Below are 22217 nucleotides of genomic sequence, written 5' to 3'. Positions count from 1 at the left end.
ACAACAGCCACCAAAGCTGCGCTCACTATATGGCATTTTTTTATTTTATCAAGACAATGATTAATGGTGTGGTAAACGATAGAACACCACTTGGTTATTTGGTTGGTGTTTGGAGAAAAACCACATTTGGATTGGTATACTGCAATGTGGAGAAACAATTACCTGGGAGAACAAAAAACACACGGACAAAAAATACATACGGTGTGATTTTAGCCACGTATCTGATAATTGATTACGGATGAAAGCATTCATCCAATTAAATGCTGTTAGAAACACTCACTTTAACACATCTTTTTTGGTACAGTTTGCAATTATCCATGGTCAATTTTGCTTGGCAATTGTTAAAGGGTTATTACTGAAGGACTACTTATGGCCCCATCTTAATAAAAAACTAGTTAAAGCGTGCTAAGTTCGGCCGGGCCGAATCTTATATACCTTCCACCATGGATCGCATTTGTCGAGTCCTTTTCCCGGCATCTCTTCTTAGGCAAAAAAAAAAATGATAAATGAAAAGATTTGCTCTGCTAGTAGAGCGATATCAAGATATGGTCAGGTTTGGACCACAATTGAATTATATGTTGGAGACCTGTGTAAAATTTCAGCCAATTCGAATAAGAATTGCGCCCTTTGGGGGCTCAAGAAGTAAAATAGAGGGAACGATTTATATGGGAGCTGTATGAGGATATAGACCGATTCAGACCATAATAAACACGTATGTTGATAGTCATGAAAGGATGTGTCGTACAGGCAAATCGGATAATAATTGCGCCCTCTAGCGGCTCGAGAAGTCAAGATCCGAAAGCAGTTTATATGGCAGCTATATCAGGTTATGAACCGATTTGAACCTTATCTGGCACAGTTGTTGAAAGTCATAATAAAATACGTCATGCATTTTTTAAGCCAAATCGGATAAGAATTGTGCCCTCTAGTGGCTCAAGAAGTCAAGACAGCAGATCAGTTTATAGGGCAGCTCCATTAGGTTATGGACCGATTTCAATTATACTTAGCACATTTATTGCAAGTAGTAACAAAATACGTCATGCTAAAATTCGGCCAAATCGGATACGAATTGCGCCCTCTAGTGGCTCAAGAAGTCAAGCTATATCCAAATCTGGACCGATCTGGGCCATATTGCATAAAAATGTCGAGGGGCCTAACTTAACTAACTGTCCTAAATTTCGGCGACATCGGACAATAAATGCGCCTTTTATGGCCCCAAACCCTTAAATCAAGAGGTCGGTTTATATGGCAGCTATATGCAAATCTGAACCGATCTGAGCCAAATTGAAGAAGAATGTCGAAGGGCCTAACTCACTGTCCTAAATTTCGGCGACATCGGACAATAAATGCGCCTTTTATGGGCCCAAAACCTTAAATCGAGAGATCGGTTTATATGGCAGCTATATCCCAATATGAACCGATCTGAGCCAAATTGTAGAAGGATGTCGAAGGGCCTAACACAACTCACTGTTCCAAATTTCGGCGACATCGGACAATAAATGTGCCTTTTATGGCCCCAAAACCTTAAATCGAAAGATCGGTCTATATGGCAGCTATATCCAAATCTAGGCTGATCTGAGCCAAATTGAAGAAGGATGTCGAAGGGCCTAACACAACTCACTGTCCCCACTTTCGGCGACATCGGACAATAAATGCGCCTTTTATGGGCTCAAAACCTTAAATCCAGAGATCGGTCTATATGGCAGCTATATCCAAATCTAGGCTGATCTGAGCCAAATTGAAGAAGGATGTCGAATGGTCTAACACAACTGTCCCCACTTTCGGCATTATCGGACAATAAATGCACCTTGTATGGGCCCAAAACCTTAAATCGGAGATCGGTCTATATGGCAGCTATATCCCAATCTGGACCGATCTGGGTCATATTGCAGAAAAATTTCGAAGGGCCTAACTTAACTCACTGTCTCAAATTTCCGCGACATCGGTCAATAAATGCGCCTTTTATGGCCCCAAACCTAAAACCAAGAGATCAGTCTATATGGCAGCATATTTCAGAACAATGTCAAAGGGCCTAACGCAACTCACTGTCACAAATTTTTGCGACATCGGACAATAAATGCGCCTTTTATGGGCTCAAAACGTTAAGTCCAGAGATCGGTCTATATGACAGCTATATCCAAATATGGACCAATCAGGGCCAAATTTCAGAAAGATGTCGAAGATCCCAACGCAACTCACTGTCCCAAATTTCGGCGACATTGGACAATAAATGCGCCTTTTATAGGCACAAAACCTTAAATCAATAGATAGGTCTATATGGACACTATATCCAAATCAAGGTTGATCTGAGCCAAATTGAAGAAGGATGTCGAAGGGCCTAACACAACTCACTATCCCAAATTTTGGCGAAATCGGACAATAAACGCGGCTTTTATGGGCTCAAGACCTTAAATCAAGAGATCGGTCTATATGACAGCTATATCTAAATCTGGACCGATCTGAGCCAAACTAAAGAAGGATGTCGAAGGGCCTAACACAACTCACTGTCACAAATTTTGGCAAAATCGAACTATAAATCCGCCTTTTATGGGCCCAAGACCATAAATCGAGAGATCGGTCTATATGGCAGCTATATCCAAATCTAGACCGATCTAGACCGCCAAATTAAAGAAGGACCGGGTGGCTTAACGTTACTCACGGTCCCAAATTTGAGCAAAATCGAGCTATAAATACGCCTTTTATGGGCCCAAAACCTAAAACCCCAAATCGGAGGATAGGTCTACATGGGGGCTATATCAAGATATAGCCCCCAATCTGTGCTAAGTGTCAGCTCAATATCTCTATTTTTAAGGACTGTAGTGTGATTTCAACAGACAGACAGACGGACAGACAGGCGGACAGACAGACAGGCGGACAGACAGACAGGCGGACAGACAGACGGACGGACATGTCCCGATCGCCTTAGATTTTTACGCTGATCAAGAATATATATACCTTATATGGTCGGAAGTGGATATTTCGATGTGTGGCAAACGGAATGACAAAATTAATATACCCCCATCTTTCGGTGGCGAGTATAAAAATCGTATAGAAATGAAATTTTAAAAAATTTCAACTGTCATTTTTTATATCGGAAGGGGAGCAGACCTTCCCCCTAAACTTAAAAACACTATTCAAAATCAAAAACGGACCGATCAGGATTATATGGTATTGAAGGCGATACGGCTATGGCAATAAAAATTAGGTCAAAGTACCGAGGGGCGGCCCCAACCCCAAATACAGGGCAAAGGAATCTTCTTATATATAAAAATCAATTTGTATTTGTTTTTTTGTTTGTTTGTTTGTGTGTTCCTTATAAACTCAGAACCGGCTGAACCGATTTTCTTGAAATTTTCACAGATGGTACATAATGATCCCACGGTGAAAATAGCGTACTACATTTTCTTGATATGTGAAGGGGGGGGCGGACCCTCCCCCTTACCCTAATTTTCAGAAACGCTTGATCTCGGAGATGGCGAAATTTTGGGTGCTCTTATATAGTATCCTAAAAATAAAAATTTGGTATCCAAATATCGGATGGGGAACCTAGGGGGGACGCCCCACCCTAAAACCTACCAAATATATATTTAGACCAATCACGACAATATGGAACTCAAATGAAAGGCATTTAAGAGTAGTAAACGTATCTGATATCCAATTTTCGGACCAAGTGTTAGGGGGACCACCCCAACCCCCAAAACACCCCTAAATCGGACATTTTTACCGACCATGGCAATTTATTTATTTATTTATTTATTTAAAAATTTGAAGGGCCCCAACACATGAAGGTTATATAGACCCTGTATAGTTCAAATTAATTATTTTGTGTTTTTAATTTACAGGATGTACATATTTTTACAATGCAATATTATACTAATGTACAAATTAAATCAAATTATACATATTTATTTCTGTTAGAAATTTTTTAACGTTGTTGAAATTATTTACATTTGATAATATAGTGATGTCCTTTATATTATATTTATTTTTAGTAGGTAGAAATTTGTTACATGTGTTAAAAATATGATATATTGATAATAGTTGGCCACATTCGCAGCACGGTGGAGATGATTTTTCAATAAGATATTTGTGTGTTATAAGACAGTGTCCTATTTTTAGTCTATTTAATTTAACTAGATCTGTTCGTCGTAAGGACGGTTGGGTATATTTATATGGGATTTGATTTTGAATTTGAAAGACCATGGCAATATGGGAATCAAATGAAAGGTATTTACGAGTAGAATACGAATGTGGTATCCAAATGTGGGACCAAGTTTCTGGGGGTCCACCCCTTCCCCAAAACAGCCCCAAACAGGACTTATTTACTGACCATGGGAATATGGGGCTTAAATAAAAGGTATTTGAGTGTAGAATACGAATCTGATATCCAGATGTGGGGCCAAGTGTTTGGGGGCCACCTCTCCCCAAAAACATTCCCCAAAGAGGACAAATTTACGACCATGGCAATATGGGGCTCAAATGAAAGGTCTTTGGGAGTAAAGCACGAATCTGATATCAATATTGGGGAAAAGTATCCATGGGGCCACCTCACCCCCATAACACCACCCAAATAGGAAGTATTTGGGAGTGTCTGAGGGACCACCTCAACCGAAAACACCCCTAAATCAGACATCATGAGAATATCGGGCAGAAATAAAGTCTCTAAGAACAATATGACGATGTTCCTAAGTGCCTTCTAAAAATTCTTAAAGTTTAAAATTTATTTTTTAAATCTGGTTTAAATGTTTCCAGCAATATTGTATTATCCTTTACTCAATTTGTGTATTTAGAGCAATAGTTTTTCAATGCATTTTTTTCTATCAAATTTTCCAATTACTTTCAATCAAGCCATGTCTCGCTTTACCCAATACCACTTAAGTCCGGAAGAAGCATCTATGTGAAGATATATGAACAAGCAAAACGCCACACATGATAATCATAAGTATTTCATATCAGAGTATACAAATTACTCGATTAACATACATTTTGCATTTTTTATGCGGGATACAACAACGACTTTCTTAATCTAATTAAAAGTTGTTGAAAAATATGAACTTCATGCTCATATCCCACCAAATGCTTTATTATGATGTATGCTTTTGTGTGTGTGCATGTGTGTGCGTGTAAGATGCAGGAGCACGCATGGGGATGATGAGGAGTGAGTAGTTTTTAATTTATAAATTAATTAACACACATATGCAGTGGGAAACAAATGCGTACTGATGTTGATTAATTCGAACTCATGAGCCGAAGGAAAGCTTTCAAATTAATTCCCCAGAAGATAAATGGCCATGGCACGGGTATGATAAGCATCGGTTGTATTGTGGCCATGACGTAGTTGATGTTGATTGCGACGATTGTGATTGAAATTTCCGTAATGTGTTAAGGATATGCAGCTGCAATGGTTGCACATAAATTCATTCATTAAAATCAGTAAGGTAAGGCAAAAGTGGGGCGGTGCCGACTGTATGATTCCCTACACCTACCCCATAAGTACAAAGTGAGAGCTATATCCAATAATGAACCAATTTTGATGGACATATCAAATTTAGAGCAAACATGTTCCAACTGTAATAACAAAGGTTAACAGAAATGCCAACAATATTGCAAATTATCCAAAATCTGACGAATAGCTCCTATATCGAATCGGAGCTTTATCGAAATCTGAACCGAGTTCGGGCCGTAGGCTGTAGACGGGCCGTAGGCTGTAGACGGGTCGTAGGCTGTAGACGGGCCGTAGGCTGTAGACGGGCCGTAGGCTGTAGACGGGCCGTAGGCTGTAGACGGGCCGTAGGCTGTAGACGGGCCGTAGGCTGTAGACGGGCCGTAGGCTGTAGACGGGCCGTAGGCTGTAGACGGGCCGTAGGCTGTAGACGGGCCGTAGGCTGTAGACGGGCCGTAGGCTGTAGACGGGCCGTAGGCTGTAGACGGGCCGTAGGCTGTAGACGGGCCGTAGGCTGTAGACGGGCCGTAGGCTGTAGACGGGCCGTAGGCTGTAGACGGGCCGTAGGCTGTAGACGGGCCGTAGGCTGTAGACGGGCCGTAGGCTGTAGACGGGCCGTAGGCTGTAGACGGGCCGTAGGCTGTAGACGGGCCGTAGGCTGTAGACGGGCCGTAGGCTGTAGACGGGCCGTAGGCTGTAGACGGGCCGTAGGCTGTAGACGGGCCGTAGGCTGTAGACGGGCCGTAGGCTGTAGACGGGCCGTAGGCTGTAGACGGGCCGTAGGCTGTAGACGGGCCGTAGGCTGTAGACGGGCCGTAGGCTGTAGACGGGCCGTAGGCTGTAGACGGGCCGTAGGCTGTAGACGGGCCGTAGGCTGTAGACGGGCCGTAGGCTGTAGACGGGCCGTAGGCTGTAGACGTGCCGTAGGCTGTAGACGGGCCGTAGGCTGTAGACGGGCCGTAGGCTGTAGACGGGCCGTAGGCTGTAGACGGGCCGTAGGCTGTAGACGGGCCGTAGGCTGTAGACGGGCCGTAGGCTGTAGACGGGCCGTAGGCTGTAGACCTACTTATGCCTCAGTAGTTTGGTGGACTGCTATGGAGAAAAAGTGCAACATAAGGACCATACAACAGGTTCAGAAAACTTGTTGTCTTGGCATATTGTCTTGATCGTCTCGACGTTCTTAGTCGATCTAGCCATGTCCGTCCTTCCATCAGTCAAAATGACGATAGCAATCAAACACGTAAAGCTAGCCGCTTGCAATTTTGCATAGATTTTTAACAATGATGTAGGTTGTTGGGGATTGCAAATGGTTCAGATTAAGGTGCAGTTCCAATATAAACCGATCTCCCGATTTGACTTCTTGAGCTGCTGGAAGCCGCAATTTTCATCCGATTTGGCTGAACCCTTGCACATTGTGTTCACTTACGATTGAAAACCACTGAATCAAGTATGGACTAAATCGGGCTATAACATGACATAGCCCTCACATAAACTAATCTCCCGTTGTGACTTCTGGAACCCCTTCAACCCGCAATTTTTGTCCAAATAGGGTGATATTTAGCAAAAAGTGTCCTGTTATGACTTTAAAAAATGTGCAAGAACGGTCCAAATTGGTCTGTAACCTGATATAGCTCCCATGTAAACCGATCTCCTGATTTGGCTTTTTGAGCCGTTACATGCCACAATTTTTGTCCGATTTTTCTGAACTTTCGCACATTGCGACTTTTTGAGACGGACGAAAGGACAGACGAACAAAAGGACAGATAGACGAAAGGACAAACGGACGGGAAGGCAGACGGACGGAAGAACAGACTGACGGAAGGACAGACAAACGGACGGACATGGTTAGATCGTCTTTTATAGAGACGGAAAAAATCAATATTACGATGTGTTGCAAACGGAATGACCAAACGAATTATACCCCCGTCCTTTAATGGTGGGTATAATAAAATAAATCTCAATGCAATGAAGTGTTATGTTTGCAGCAAGCCATAATTAGGTCCGATTGCATTCACAAGGAGACATCGAGAATTATTTACACATATACTAACTAGAAAGACGAAGGTCAGCCAATGCAAGCCCTCACAGTCCCTAGTTAGAAAGGTCTCTACATTGGACAGAATTAAATATCTGGCATTAGTTTAAACTGATAAGCTGAGTATTTTGTTCAACTTTTCAAGCGGAATACCGTCAAACTCCTTAAAAAAACGTCGGCGAAACGTTGGCTAAAAATAGGCGGAAAAGTAGTACTCTGCTTATCGTGAGGATAATGACAAAATAGGTAAAGTGGCAATACTTGCAACCATGCCGGCATTATTTTTATACCCTCCACCATAAGATGGGGGGTATACTAATTTCGTCATTCTGTTTGTAACTACTCGAAATATTCGTCTGAGACCCCATAAAGTATATATATTCTTGATCGTCGTGACATTTTATGTCGATCTAGCCATGTCCGTCCGTCTGTCCGTCCGTCCGTCCGTCCGTCTGTCCGTCCGTCCGTCCGTCCGTCCGTCCGTCCGTCCGTCCGTCCGTCCGTCCGTCCGTCCGTCCGTCCGTCCGTCCGTCCGTCCGTCCGTCCGTCCGTCCGTCCGTCCGTCCGTCTGTCTGTCGAAAGCACGCTAACTTCCGAAGGAGTAAAGCTAGCCGCTTGAAATTTTGCACAAATACTTCTTCTTAGTGTAGGTCGGTTGGTATTGTAAATGGGCCATATCGGTCCATGTTTTGATATAGCTGCCATATAAACCGATCTTGGGTCTTGACTTCTTGAGCCTCTAGAGGGCACAATTCTTATCCGATTGGGATGAAATTTTGCATGACGTGTTTTGCTATGATATCCAACAACTGTGCTAAGTATAGTTCAAATCGGTCCATAACCTGATATAGCTGCCATATAAACCGATCGTGGGTCTTGACTTCTTGAGCCTCTAGCGTGCGCAATTCTTATCCGATCAGAATGAAATTTTGCACGACGTGTTTTGTTACGATATCCAACAACTGTGCCAAGTATGGTTCAAATCGGTTCATAACCTGATATAGTTGCCATATAAACCGATCTTGGATCTTGAATTCTTGAGCGTCTAGAGTGCTCAATTCTTATCCGATTGAAATGAAATTTTACACGACGTGTTTTGTTATTATATCCAACAACAGTGCCAAGTATGATTCAAATCGGTCCATAACCTGATATAGCTGCCATATAAACCGATCTTGGGTCTTGACTTCTTGACCCTCTGGAGGGCGCAATTCTTATCCGATTGGAATGGAATTTCGCACGACGTGTTTTGTTATGATACCCAACAACTGTGCCAAGTATGATTTAAATCGGTCCATAACGTGATATAGCTGCCATATAAACCGATCTTGGGTCCTGACTTCTTGAGCCTCTAGAGGGCACAATTCTTATCCGATTTGAATGAATTTTTGCACGAAGTATTTCGTTATGATATCCAACAACTGTGCCAAGTATGGTTGAAATCGGTTCATAACCTGATATAGCTGTCATATAAACAGATCTGGGGATTTGACTTCTTGAGCTTCTAGAGGGCGCAATTCCTATCCGATTTGGCTGAAATTTTGTACGACGGATCTTCTCATGACCATCAACAAACGTGTTTATTATGTTCTGAATCGGTGTATAGCCCGATACAGATCCCATATAAATCGTTCGCTCTATTTTACTTCGTGAGCCCCAATGGGCGCAATTCTTATACGAATTGGCTGAAATTTTACACAGGTCTCCAACATATAATTTAATTGTGGTCCGAACCGGACCATATCTTGATATCGTTTTAATAGCAGAGCAACTCTTTTCTTATATCCTTTTTTGCCTAAGAAGAGATGCCGGGAAAAGAACTCGACAAATGCGATCCATGGTGGAGGGTATATAAGATTCGGCCCGGCCGAACTTAGCACGCTTTTACTTGTTGTATGTTTTATTGATTTCATTGGTTCATTTTTCTCTATTTATTGGCAAAAAAAAATAAATTTAATGGACAATACATTAAGTGCAGTTAAAGAAACCTGTTTTAGTATGGAAAAAAAAACCATTTGATTGTTAACAAATTTCGATCGCGAAATAATTAAAAATTTCCGCAACAATTCCGAAAGCTGAATAGAATACCAACCCTTGGTCTAAAATTTTTAGTAGGCATGATGTTTACTATGCAGAAGAACCAAAGGTTCAAAATGGAACATGAATCCAAAGGTTGTCCAGTGGTTCTACGGGGAAACCGATTTTTACAAATTCATCGGTAGTATATGGTGGAACCCGATAGAGAAGAGATTCATCATGAAAATATTACAACAGGTTTAACGAAAGCAAGGCCTAAATAGTAAAAATCCCCATAATTCCTTTTAAAGAGAAACAAGTAAGAGCGTGCTAAGTTCGGCCGGGCCGAATCTTATATAACCTCCACCATGGTCGCATCTGCCGAGTTCTTTGCGCAGTATCTGTTTTTAGGCAAACAAAGTATAATGAATAAGGACGGAGGAGCAGCTATATCAAGTTATAGTCCGATTCAGGGCTCAAAAAGCGTAATCGGGAGATCGGTTTATATGGGAGCTGTATCAAGCTATAGATTGATTCTGACCGTATTGCACACGTATGTTGAAGGTCATGCGAGGAGCCGTTGTACAAAATTTTAGTCAAATCGGACGAGAATTGCGCCCTCTAGAGGCTTAGGAAGTCAAGTCCCAAGATCGGTTTAAATGACAACTATATCAGGTTATGGACCGATTAGGACCATACTTCGCATAGTTGTTGGAAGTGATATCAAACAACAATGTGCAAAATTTCAGTCAAATCGGACGAGAATTGCCCCTCTAGAGGCTCAAGAAGTCAAGACCCAAAATCGGTTTCTATGGCAACTATATCATGTTATGGACCGATAAGGACCACACTTCGCACAATTGTTGGAAGTGATATCAAAACACTATATGCAAAATTTCAGTCAAATCGGACGAGAATTGCGCCCTCTAGAGGCTCAAGAAGTCAAAACTCAAGATCGGTTTATATGGCAACTATATCAGGTTATGGACCGATTAGGACCATACTTCGCACATTTGTTGGAAGTGATATCAAAACACTATGTGCAAAATTTCAGTCAAATCGGACGAGAATTGCACCATGTAGAGGCTCAAGAAGTCAAGACCCAAGATCGGTTTGTATGGCAGCTAAATCAAAACATGGACCGATTTGGCCCATTTATAAGTCCAACCGACCTACACTAATGAGAAGTATTTGTGCAAAATTTCAAACAGCTTGCTCTACTCCTTCAAAAGTTAGCGTGCTTTTGACAGACAGACAGACGGACGGACGGACAGTCGGACGGACAGACAGACGGACGGACAGTCGGACGGACAGTCGGACGGACAGACAGACGGACACTGCTAGTTCGACTTAAAATGTCACTACGATCAAGAATATATATACCTCATGGGGTCTTAGACGCATATTTCGAGGTGCTACAAACAGAATGACGAAATTAGTATACCCCCATCCCATGGTGGAGGGTATAATCAATGCACAAAAACTGGACATTTTTCCTTTTTGATAATTATTTTTGCTATGTATTGCCATCAAAGTTTTAAGGACTTAATTTTGAATGACCGCTGGCTCACTAGCCAATTTTGCGTGTATGAACTCATATGCTATGCAGAATTTCCCTACAGCATCACCTACCAAATAAGCATTGTCAATATTCAAAGCGGCAGCTTATTGCGGTTTATTAACTGCCACATCTGATCGCATATCTGATGGCAAATGTGTTGCCACATTCCATGTAAACAATTCGATATGTATGCGAATATGAATTTAATTGTTTTTCTTTTTGTCGTTAATGAGAAGGTTGAATCAATGAAAAACCACTTTATCATCAAACAGTGTGCCATGCAATGAACGATGCACAGTGGGCCAAATGGCAAAAAAATTGGAAATAAGTCTACAACTTTTTATCTGTTGATTTTAGCCATACAAAATGTTCTAGACATTTGTAGAGGAGGACATAGGCTTTCAGAAAAGTGCTGTTGTTGGTCCATATCTTTAATACAGGGTGAGCTACAGGGTGTCAAAGTTGACCACTTTTGACTTCTCCAAGCTTCTGGGGGCCATAACTTTTGATCTACTCAACCGATTTACATGATTTAGGACTCTAGAGAAAGAGCTTGACAAGATCTAAAAAACTTATGCATAAAGTACCATGCCATCGTGTACTGTTAAGGAGTTATGAATTGTTTAATTTTAAAATATGAAAATTTGGCCTTGGTTTTTTTCAGTGTTTTTTTAATAACTCCGTCAATTTTAAAGCTATAAACTTCATACTTCACACAAATTATGCCAGCATATGTGTGCATAAAATACAAAAGGAATCACGTGAATATCTTTGGCGGTTTAAAAATGGCATCGTTTTCAATATGAAAAATATTTTTTTTGTCAAAAAATTGCAAAATTTTTCAAAAAAGATACTCCCATTTCCTTTAAGTTTTCGCAAACTTTGGCCGTCAAAGCATTATCATTTCTTTCCATTTTCACAAAGTCGAGGTATTAAGAAAAGTTTTAAGTGCTAATTTGGCTAATTTCGATATCAAACAACACCGTTATCTTAAGACCAAAATGGCCAATTTTTTTACTAAACTTCAAAAGTTTCTCACTGGAAAAAAAGTTCCACGGGGATTTTTTCGCTTTTTTTGAACTTAAATGAAAGCTTAAAATGTTCCCAACATTTTAAGGTATGTCTCGCCATATCCTAGCCATAAATGAGATCGTAGCGATCAAAATACTGAAAAAAGTCAATTTTCAAGTAGTGCTATATTCATTGCTAAAAAACAAGTATTACGTCACATTTTATTGCAAAGATGTTAAATAAACTTTTATTTGGTAACACTTCTTCTACAAAACACAAAAAGAATCATGGAAATATCTCTATTCTATTCCATTTTATGGAACCGGCAATAAAAAAGTCAATTTTTCAAAAAAGTCGAATTTCCCAAATTTTGTTTTTGTTGTCCTAATTGCACATGACACACTATAGCCATATTTACGCAACATACCTTATCGTAAAGGAAATTTTCATACCTTTCCAACGATGTATAAAACATTTCTCAACTCGGATTCTATCTACTCTAAAATTCATTTACACTTCATTAAACTCTATATAAAAATGTCTATTTGTGAAATGGAACCTTATATGGGGCCTACACTAAAACATTGATAGATTTGCCCAGGGTTTACAATACAAATGTGTTAGAATAAAAAAAGGTCTCCTGCCAAAGTTTAAAAAAATTGGAATAAAAATATGTGTTTTAGAGCGAAAACACTTCGCATCGGCGTGCGTTTATATGTATATTAGCTACTCCCAAAATAAAAAAGCATTTTAGTTTTGTATTATTTGATTTTATTCTCTACCAAATAATCTAAGGTATCAAAATTTAAAAGCTCTTTAATTTGAATGGCATCGGGATCGTCCTTATCTATATCGTCACATATTTTTGGTAGCCATTTAGTTCTGATGCTATATAGTACCGGATCAGACGATAACAATAAATATTGAAGTAAATCATAATTTTGGTTAAATTTGGTGCTCTTTCGGGTATTGAAAAGCCGGAACTGTTTAACATCTCTATTACGGGATTCCTGAGCTTCTTCTGTAAGTTCTCCTAACGGAAGTATGTTGTATTCCACAATTTCCTTGCCATGATGTAAGACTTTATGTACTGTCGGTGTTAAAGCTTTCCACGAATATAAATCAGATAAAATGTTTTTTGTGTCATTACTATAAGCTTCAAATTTGGTTGAATTTATCATCTTTTTGCTATTGATTACAGCCAAAATCACTTTGAATCGTCTTAGCAAGTGTTCATCAAGACCGGTTATTTTAGATGTCGATACGGGGTCCTCAAAAAACCGCCTTGCCGAGTTGCCATCATTTGTGCTTCCGTATCCGTAAAGAGGTTTATCTATTATAAGTCCCTTTTGTTTAAACTCCAACTGGATTCGATTCTTCTCTTCCTGCCTCATTTTGTGAAGATCTTGGTTGTTTCTAGCAGAGACATCGCGGTTTCCAGGGCTAGTCCGATATTTAAGGTCATACGATAAATGCAAACAATACTCCATGAATCGAATTCTACAGTGCAGGGGCGAAATACCGAAATTGAGCGCATTTTCGTTTACTAAATTTTCATCAGACTTGTCCTCGAATTGCCCATTCTTCTTGCCACAAATATTGCATCTCCAATTGGACATAACGCCAGTTAATGCGTTTGCCACCTTTCCATCGATCATAGTGAGTTGTAGTTGAAACGAAACTTTTATATTTCTTCCCAATTGGTTTATAACAATCATGGGTAATGCAGCAATTTCTTCCTTTATTTCGTTCACCAAAGATCGTGTTGTGTTCCGATCTTCCTTTGTATACTCAAACCGAATTGGGCGACATAAATATTTTGACCCAGGTGTTCTATTTATCCATATATCTTGAAATGCATTTTCTTTCGATGATGAAGATTGGTCCTTGTACAATCTCATTCTCAATGGTACTAATGATGCCATGAAAATTGATGCGAAGTTGGCATCTATTTCTGTTTGTTGCTTATATTCGGAAAATCCAGATGATCCATCACAACCCCATTTGCTGATCAAAACCACTTCGGAATTATTACATGTGTTCAACTGTTCTTCAGTAAAATTAGAAATAATTCTAACAGCTGTATTTTCAACAAGATCAGCAAGTTTCACTCTTGCTTTTAATTCGTCCACGTATATATTTGATGGCACCATTTTCGTCCTGGTGTTGTACAATTTATGTTTTGAGGGTAAACAACCCCATCCTTTTTCACGAAGAGCCTTCCTCATTGTTGAGTATTTGTTTCTTGAGAGGCCTAGGTTCAAAATCAGGGCCAGTGCATCTTCCTCCGTGAATTCTGTAGTCGATTTTGGAGTTGGAATACTTTCTACCATTCTCTTTACCCTTTTCGGAGATGCTAATGGTAAAACATCGACAATTCGTCCAACATTTTTTGGTTGTGTTTTTAACAATGCTGTTTTGAACGTATCTTTTATTAAATTTGGCGGATGTGCCGCCAATAGTTCCTCTTGTTTTTTCTTTTTGGTTTTCTCCGTAACTTCGTCGTATGCTTTGCTAGGCCGGCCGGGAATCAGCGGTTTAATTTCAATAAGTAGATCCGATTTCAGCCACTTCTCATACATTTTGAAAAACTTGATTTTTGCGAATGAACATTCTGGCAACCTTCTCTCAAATGATTTGTAGAATTTTTCAAGTTTGTCTAAAGCGTCTTTATTTAGCCTTATTCCATATATGTGGTCCAAAGTGTAAACAAGTTCCTTAAATGACTCCGTGTATGATTTGGAATCATTTTTGATGTCCCATACAATTTTCGAAAGAGTGGAATACTTCAGTATGACTTCCATAACTTATAAATGTCCTTTACGCCTCTACAAAATATAATGAAGAAAATTTGGATTTTGTTCAAATATTTATGCAATATATTCACAATTAATGACCCATTTCAGGTATCAGACGCAATCGTAAAAAGGGGTCCAAAGTGCCTCTTTTTACTTACTCTTCTATAATTATTTACCTGGACTCGAATTTGGTTAAAAAAAATGACAATGAATTTTTTATGGGTAGGTTTTTTCACATTCATTGATACGGTGGATTTCCTGGGAATTCGACATAGCGAAACAGGTAACATTTGTCTGCATCAAATCTTAACACAAATATATATATATATGCAGGTATATTTCTAGGTTACTTTTTATTCAAAAATCATCAGCTTACATTAAAAATAGATGTAGGTACTATACAAACGCACGCCGATGCGAAGTGTTTTCGCTCTAAAACACATATTTTTATTCCAATTTTTTTAAACTTTGGCAGGAGACCTTTTTTTATTCTAACACATTTGTATTGTAAACCCTGGGCAAATCTATCAATGTTTTAGTGTAGGCCCCATATAAGGTTCCATTTCACAAATAGACATTTTTATATAGAGTTTAATGAAGTGTAAATGAATTTTAGAGTAGATAGAATCCGAGTTGAGAAATGTTTTATACATCGTTGGAAAGGTATGAAAATTTCCTTTACGATAAGGTATGTTGCGTAAATATGGCTATAGTGTGTCATGTGCAATTAGGACAACAAAAACAAAATTTGGGAAATTCGACTTTTTTGAAAAATTGACTTTTTTATTGCCGGTTCCATAAAATGGAATAGAATAGAGATATTTCCATGATTCTTTTTGTGTTTTGTAGAAGAAGTGTTACCAAATAAAAGTTTATTTAACATCTTTGCAATAAAATGTGACGTAATACTTGTTTTTTAGCAATGAATATAGCACTACTTGAAAATTGACTTTTTTCAGTATTTTGATCGCTACGATCTCATTTATGGCTAGGATATGGCGAGACATACCTTAAAATGTTGGGAACATTTTAAGCTTTCATTTAAGTTCAAAAAAAGCGAAAAAATCCCCGTGGAACTTTTTTTCCAGTGAGAAACTTTTGAAGTTTAGTAAAAAAATTGGCCATTTTGGTCTTAAGATAACGGTGTTGTTTGATATCGAAATTAGCCAAATTAGCACTTAAAACTTTTCTTAATACCTCGACTTTGTGAAAATGGAAAGAAATGATAATGCTTTGACGGCCAAAGTTTGCGAAAACTTAAAGGAAATGGGAGTATCTTTTTTGAAAAATTTTGCAATTTTTTGACAAAAAAAATATTTTTCATATTGAAAACGATGCCATTTTTAAACCGCCAAAGATATTCACGTGATTCCTTTTGTATTTTATGCACACATATGCTGGCATAATTTGTGTGAAGTATGAAGTTTATAGCTTTAAAATTGACGGAGTTATTTAAAAAACACTGAAAAAAACCAAGGCCAAATTTTCATATTTTAAAATTAAACAATTCATAACTCCTTAACAGTACACGATGGCATGGTACTTTATGCATAAGTTTTTTAGATCTTGTCAAGCTCTTTCTCTAGAGTCCTAAATCATGTAAATCGGTTGAGTAGATCAAAAGTTATGGCCCCCAGAAGCTTGGAGAAGTCAAAAGTGGTCAACTTTGACACCCTGTAGCTCACCCTGTATTAAAGATATGGACCAACAACAGCACTTTTCTGAAAGCCTATGTCCTCCTCTACAAATGTCTAGAACATTTTGTATGGCTAAAATCAACAGATAAAAAGTTGTAGACTTATTTCCAATTTTTTTGCCATTTGGCCCACTGTGCGATGTTTTACATGTGAATGTAAAATATCCGATATGCGTATTCTGACAATGGCGTGGGGTTTCCACGCACTTCTGCACTGGTTATGTTAATGAAGCAGAATTGTTTTTTTTTTTTTTTTTTTTGTATTTGGATCTCTTTTTCCCATCCCATGGATGGGGTATACAAATTATGTTTCTTTCAAGTATGATCATCAAGTAATTGTAGCACTAATTAATGAGGCGTGAGTGCATAATTTATGGCCATGGCAAGAATAGAGTGCCCTATTGTAGTTGTTTAACAAGCTGAGAGTAGTTTTTATACGATAAAGTTATAAAATTAGTTAAATTTACGAATAAAAAATTGCATTAACAATATTTCTATTACGGATGTATAAATTCCTAAGACCAATTTGGGAATGGGATGAAAGGTTACTATGCCATCTTTGATGGGGAACTGAATGCTTTTTATTGATGTTGGACGCCGCGCAGTGGAATAGAAAAATAAAAAACAAGTGAGGGCGTGCTAAGTTCGGCCGGGCCGAATCTTATATACCCTCCACCATAGATCACATTTGTCGATTTCTATGCGCGGTATCTCTTTTTAGGCAAACAAAGAATATTGAATAGGAACTGTTATGCTATTGGAGATATATCAAGTTATAGTCCAACTCGGACCATAAATGAATGCCGAACATTGTAGAAGTCATTGTCATCGTCAGCTCTTTATCCCATAAAATGGGGGAATTGTTGCCCGATTTCGCTGAAATTGTGACTTGTATAAGAGTTCTTGGGACCTCATTCAAATATGATCCTGACCGGCCCCGATTTACATATCACAATGTTTTGACTTATTTTTATACCCACCACCGAAGGATGGGGGTATATTCATTTTGTCATTCCGTTTGCAACACATCGAAATATCCATTTCCGACCCTATAAAGTATTCTTGATTAGCGTACAAATCTAAGACGATGTAGACATGTCCGTCCGTCTGTCTGTTGAAATCACGCTACAGTCTTTAAAAATAGAGATATTGAGCCGAAATTTTGCACAGATTCTTTTTTTGTCGATAACCTGGTTAAGTTCGGGTAATTGGGCTAAATCGGACTATATTTTGATATAGCACCCATATAGACCGATTCGCCGATTTAGGGTCTTAGGCCCATAAAAGCCACATTTATTATCCGATTTTCTGAAATTTGGGACCTTGAGTTAAACCCTATTTGGGACCTTAAGCCCGCCCAATATCCTTCTGAAATTTGGCTCATATCGGTCCAGATTTAGATATAGCTGCCATTTAGACCGATCCGTCGACTTAGGGCCTTAGGCCCATAAAAGCCATATTTATTATCCGATTTTGCTAAAATTTGAGACAGTGAGTTGTATTAGGCCCTTCGACATCCTTCGTTAATTTGGTCCAGATAGGTCCAGATTTGGTTATAGCTGCCATATAGACCGATCTCTCGATTTAAGGTTTTGGGCCCATAAAAGGCGTACAACTTATTGTCCGATGTCGCCAAAATTTTAGACAGTGAGTTGTGTGAAACCCCTAGACATCCTTCTTCAATTTGGCTCAGATCGGTCCAGATTTGAATACAGCTGCCATATAGACCGATCTCTCGATTTAAGGCTTTAGGTCCATAAAAGGCGTAATTATTGTCCGATGTCACCGAAATTTGGGACAGTGTGTAAGATTAAGCCCGTCGACATTCTTCTTCAATTTGGCTCAGATCAGTCCAGATTTGAGTATAGCTGCCATATAGACCGATTTCCCGATTTAGGGTCTTAGGCCCATAGAAGCCACATTTATTATCCGATTTTAATGAAATTTGGGACAGTGAGTTGTGTTAGGTTCTTCGACATTTTTCTGCAACTTGGCCCAAATCGGTCTAGATTTGGATATAGCTGCCATATAGACCGATATTTCGATTTAAGGTTTTATGCCCATAAAAGGCGTATTTATTGTCCGATTTCGCCGAAATTTCGGACAGTGAGTTGTGTTCGGAAGTTCGACATCCTTCTTCAATTTTGCTCAGATCGGTCCAGATTTGAATATAGCTGCCATATAGACCGGTCTCCCGATTTAAGGCTTTGGGCCCATAAAAAGCGCATTTATTATCCGATTTTGCCAACATTTTAGACAGTGAGTTGTTTGAAGCCCCTAGATATCCTGCTTCAATTTGGTTTAGATCGGTCCAGATTTGGATATAGCTGCCATATAGACCGATATTTCGATTTAAGGTTTTGAGCCCAAAAAGGCACATTTATTTTCCGATTTCGCCGAAATTTCGGACAGTGAGTTGTGTTCGGAAGTTCGACATACTTCTTCAATTTGGCTCAGATCGGTATAGACACGAGTATAGCTGTCATATAGACCGATCTCCCGATTTAAAGCTTTGGGTCCATTAAAGACGTAATTATTGTCCGAAATCGCCGAAATTTGGGACAGTGAGTAAGATTAAGCCCCTCGACTTACTTTTGCAATATAGCACAGATCGGTCCAGATTTGGATATAGCTGTCATATAGACCGATATTGCGATTTAAGATTTTGAGCCCATAAAAGGCGCATTTATTGTCCGATTTCCCCGAAATTTGGGACATGAAGTTGTGTAAGGAAGTTCGACATCCTTCTTAAATTTGGCTCAGATCGGTCCAGATTTGAGTATAGCTGCCATATAGACCGATCTCCCGATTTAAGGCTTTGGGCCCATAAAATGCGCCGTTTTTGTTCTATGTCGCCGAAATTTGGGACAGTGAGTTAAGTTAAGCCCGTCGACATCCTTCTGCAATTTGACTTAGAACGGTCCAAATTTGAGTATAGCTGCCATATAGACCGATCCTCCGATTTAGGGTCTTAGGCCAATACAAGCCACATTTATTATCCGATTTTGCTAAAATTTGGGACAGTGAGTTGTGTTGGGCCCTTCGACATTCTTCAATGCAATTTGGCCCAAATCAGTTCTGATTTGGATATAGCTGCCATGTAGAACGATATATCTGCCATGTAGACCACAATGCCTTTCTATCAAAAATCCTTCTGCAGAAATTGTAGGCGCTGTGCCTTCCGGCTACTTTGCTACATATTCCCTTCCAGAACAGTTTGAAATCGAGGGCTAGGCCCATTTAGATTGCTTTTTACGACAAATTCAGATTGTTGTCATCCAAAGGTAGGATTCTAAATTCCGGTACGTTGTATTTCCGAGTGAAAATCAACAGCTTCGTTTCACGTCATTCTTTTTGAGATACAATAGAACTTAAAACAAGGAATCGCCGATAAGCTCACCCGCCTGAACGTTTCTCTTGTCATCGGCCTTTTCGACCACTCTATCTCCCAAGTCCGCGTTGATAATCCTTCCACATAGCATTTTATATGCGTTCGTCTCAAGATCATGTGTTAACCCTACGACCTTTAAACATGGGAGCCACGGCCAACTGATCAACTTATGGTCATACCGTAGTAGTAGCCAGCTTACTGATGATCTGTGCCCTTTAGTCTCAGCAGCCACGATTTGCTCTGTTCCATTTGTCCGGTCACTTTATCTCATTATACCCTTCACTATAGGATGGGGGTATACCAATTTCGTCATTCTGTTTGTAACTCCTTGATATATTCGTCGAAGACCCCATATAGTATATATATTCTTGATCGTCATAATATTTTAAGTCGAACTAGTCATGTCCGTCCGTCTGTCCGTCCGTCTGTCCGTCCGTCCGTCCGTCTGTCCGTCCGTCCGTCTGTCTGTCGGTCAAAAACACGCTATCTTTCGAAGGAGTAAAGCTAGCCGCTTGAAATTTTGCACAAATACTTCTTATTAGTGTAGGGCAGTTGGGATTGTAAATGGTCTATATCGGTTCACGTTTTGATATAGCTGCCATATAAACCGATATGGAATCTTGACTTCTTGAGCCGCTAAAGGGCACAATTCTTATCCGATTTGGCTGAAATTTTGCATGAGGTGTTTTATTATGACTTCCAACAACTGTGCTAAGTATGGTTGAAATCGGTCCATAACCTGATATAGCTGCCATATAAACCGATCTGGGGTCTTGACTTCTGGAGCCACTAGAGGGCGCAATTATTATCCGATTTAGCTGAAATTATGCATGAGGTGTTTTGTTATAACGTTCAACAACTGTGCTAAGAATACTTCAAATCGGTCCATAACCTGATATAGCTGCCATATAAACCAATATGGGATCTTGACTTCTTGAGCCACTAGAGGGCGCAATTATTATCCGATTTAGCTGAAATTTTGCATGAGGTGTTTTGTTATGACTTTCAACAAGTACGCCAAGTATGGTTGAAATATGTCCATAACCTGATATAGCTGTCATATAAACCAATCTGGGGTCTTGACTTCTTGAGCCACTAGAGGGCGCAATTATTATCCGATTTAGCTGAAATTTTGCATGAGGTGTTTTGTTATAACGTTCAACAACTGTGCTAAGAATAGTTCAAATCGGTCCATAACCTGATATAGCTGCCATATAAACCAATATGGGATCTTGACTTCTTGAGCCTCTAAAGGTTTAAATCAAATTTTTCCCGGTTTACAGCAGCCACAGAGCCGTCATCCGTTATCAGTTTCTTGACCATCCGTCCTTTAGCTTCTGTAGCACTATCACGGAGTCTTCTAAAACATTTACGGCATTTTTTGTCAGGCAATGTAATACTCACTGTAACAAATTTATACAAAGTCCAATGTCCTATGTCCTGAAAAACTTATGTCCTGTGTTCGTGGGCATGCCTATTGGCAAAGTAGGCAAGTTTGCGAATTTTTTACCAACATTTATCTTTGTTTCAAACATGCACATCAAACGTAAGCATTTGTAAATATACTAACAGCAATTTTCACACCTGCTTTATTGTATTTTACACCAGAAATCAATTAAACTGAACAAATACTTTAAACTGATTTTTTTTCTATTGCACAACAATGTTATATGCACTTACCTGAATTTGGAGTTAATGAGATTTTCAATGTTTTTCAAATGGGTTTGCAAAAAGTTTTGTTTATTTTTTCAAAGTTTTTGCATTTCATGCAGCAGTCATGTCGCTTCGGCTGCTGCTGCCATTACTGCTTCTGCCTTAGTAATTTTTATTTACAGCAAATCCTGGAATACACACGAATCCGCACAAAAAAAAAAAATGATACATTAGTATTAGCTGACAAGCTTTAACAATTTGCATAAATTAAAAATGTCAATTATGTTTCAAACATGGCCAAAACAGAAATACCTAAAACAGCGAGTCCTTGAATTTGAATTTGAATTTATTTGTTTTCTATTGATTTGGCATGTTCATTGTATGTGTTCGTCTGTCTGTTCTTCGCAACCCACATTCCATGGTCCGTCCACCCTTCGACATTGCCACCTTCGTTTGGCGGCACGAGTTCATGACATTTCTGTTGAAGCAATTAAAAATATTTCTAAAAATTCATTTCCCAGCAAGGCCAAGAATTCGAATTGTAATGAGATTGCTTTCATTTATAGCTTCTTCTATTTATGCCCCAATGAAAAGATGATTTAAATAGAATTTG

General features: G+C 39.2%; 1 long non-coding RNA gene across 1 annotated transcript in view; it reads right to left on the bottom strand.

Moving 5' to 3' along the window:
• The window catches only part of LOC131997975 (uncharacterized), a 128527-nt gene that overhangs the window by 72306 nt on the left and 34004 nt on the right, over positions 1-22217 (bottom strand). The window contains exon 2 of the long non-coding RNA XR_009398485.1: positions 21632-21792. This is a non-coding gene — a long non-coding RNA (uncharacterized LOC131997975). The remainder of the gene's footprint in view (positions 1-21631; positions 21793-22217) is intronic.

The sequence above is a fragment of the Stomoxys calcitrans genome, chromosome 5 (genome assembly GCF_963082655.1).
Source record: "Stomoxys calcitrans chromosome 5, idStoCalc2.1, whole genome shotgun sequence".
Taxonomy (NCBI): Eukaryota; Metazoa; Arthropoda; class Insecta; order Diptera; family Muscidae; genus Stomoxys; species Stomoxys calcitrans.
The sequence above is the reverse complement of the archived record's forward strand: the minus strand, read 5'-3'. Positions and strand labels throughout refer to the sequence as shown.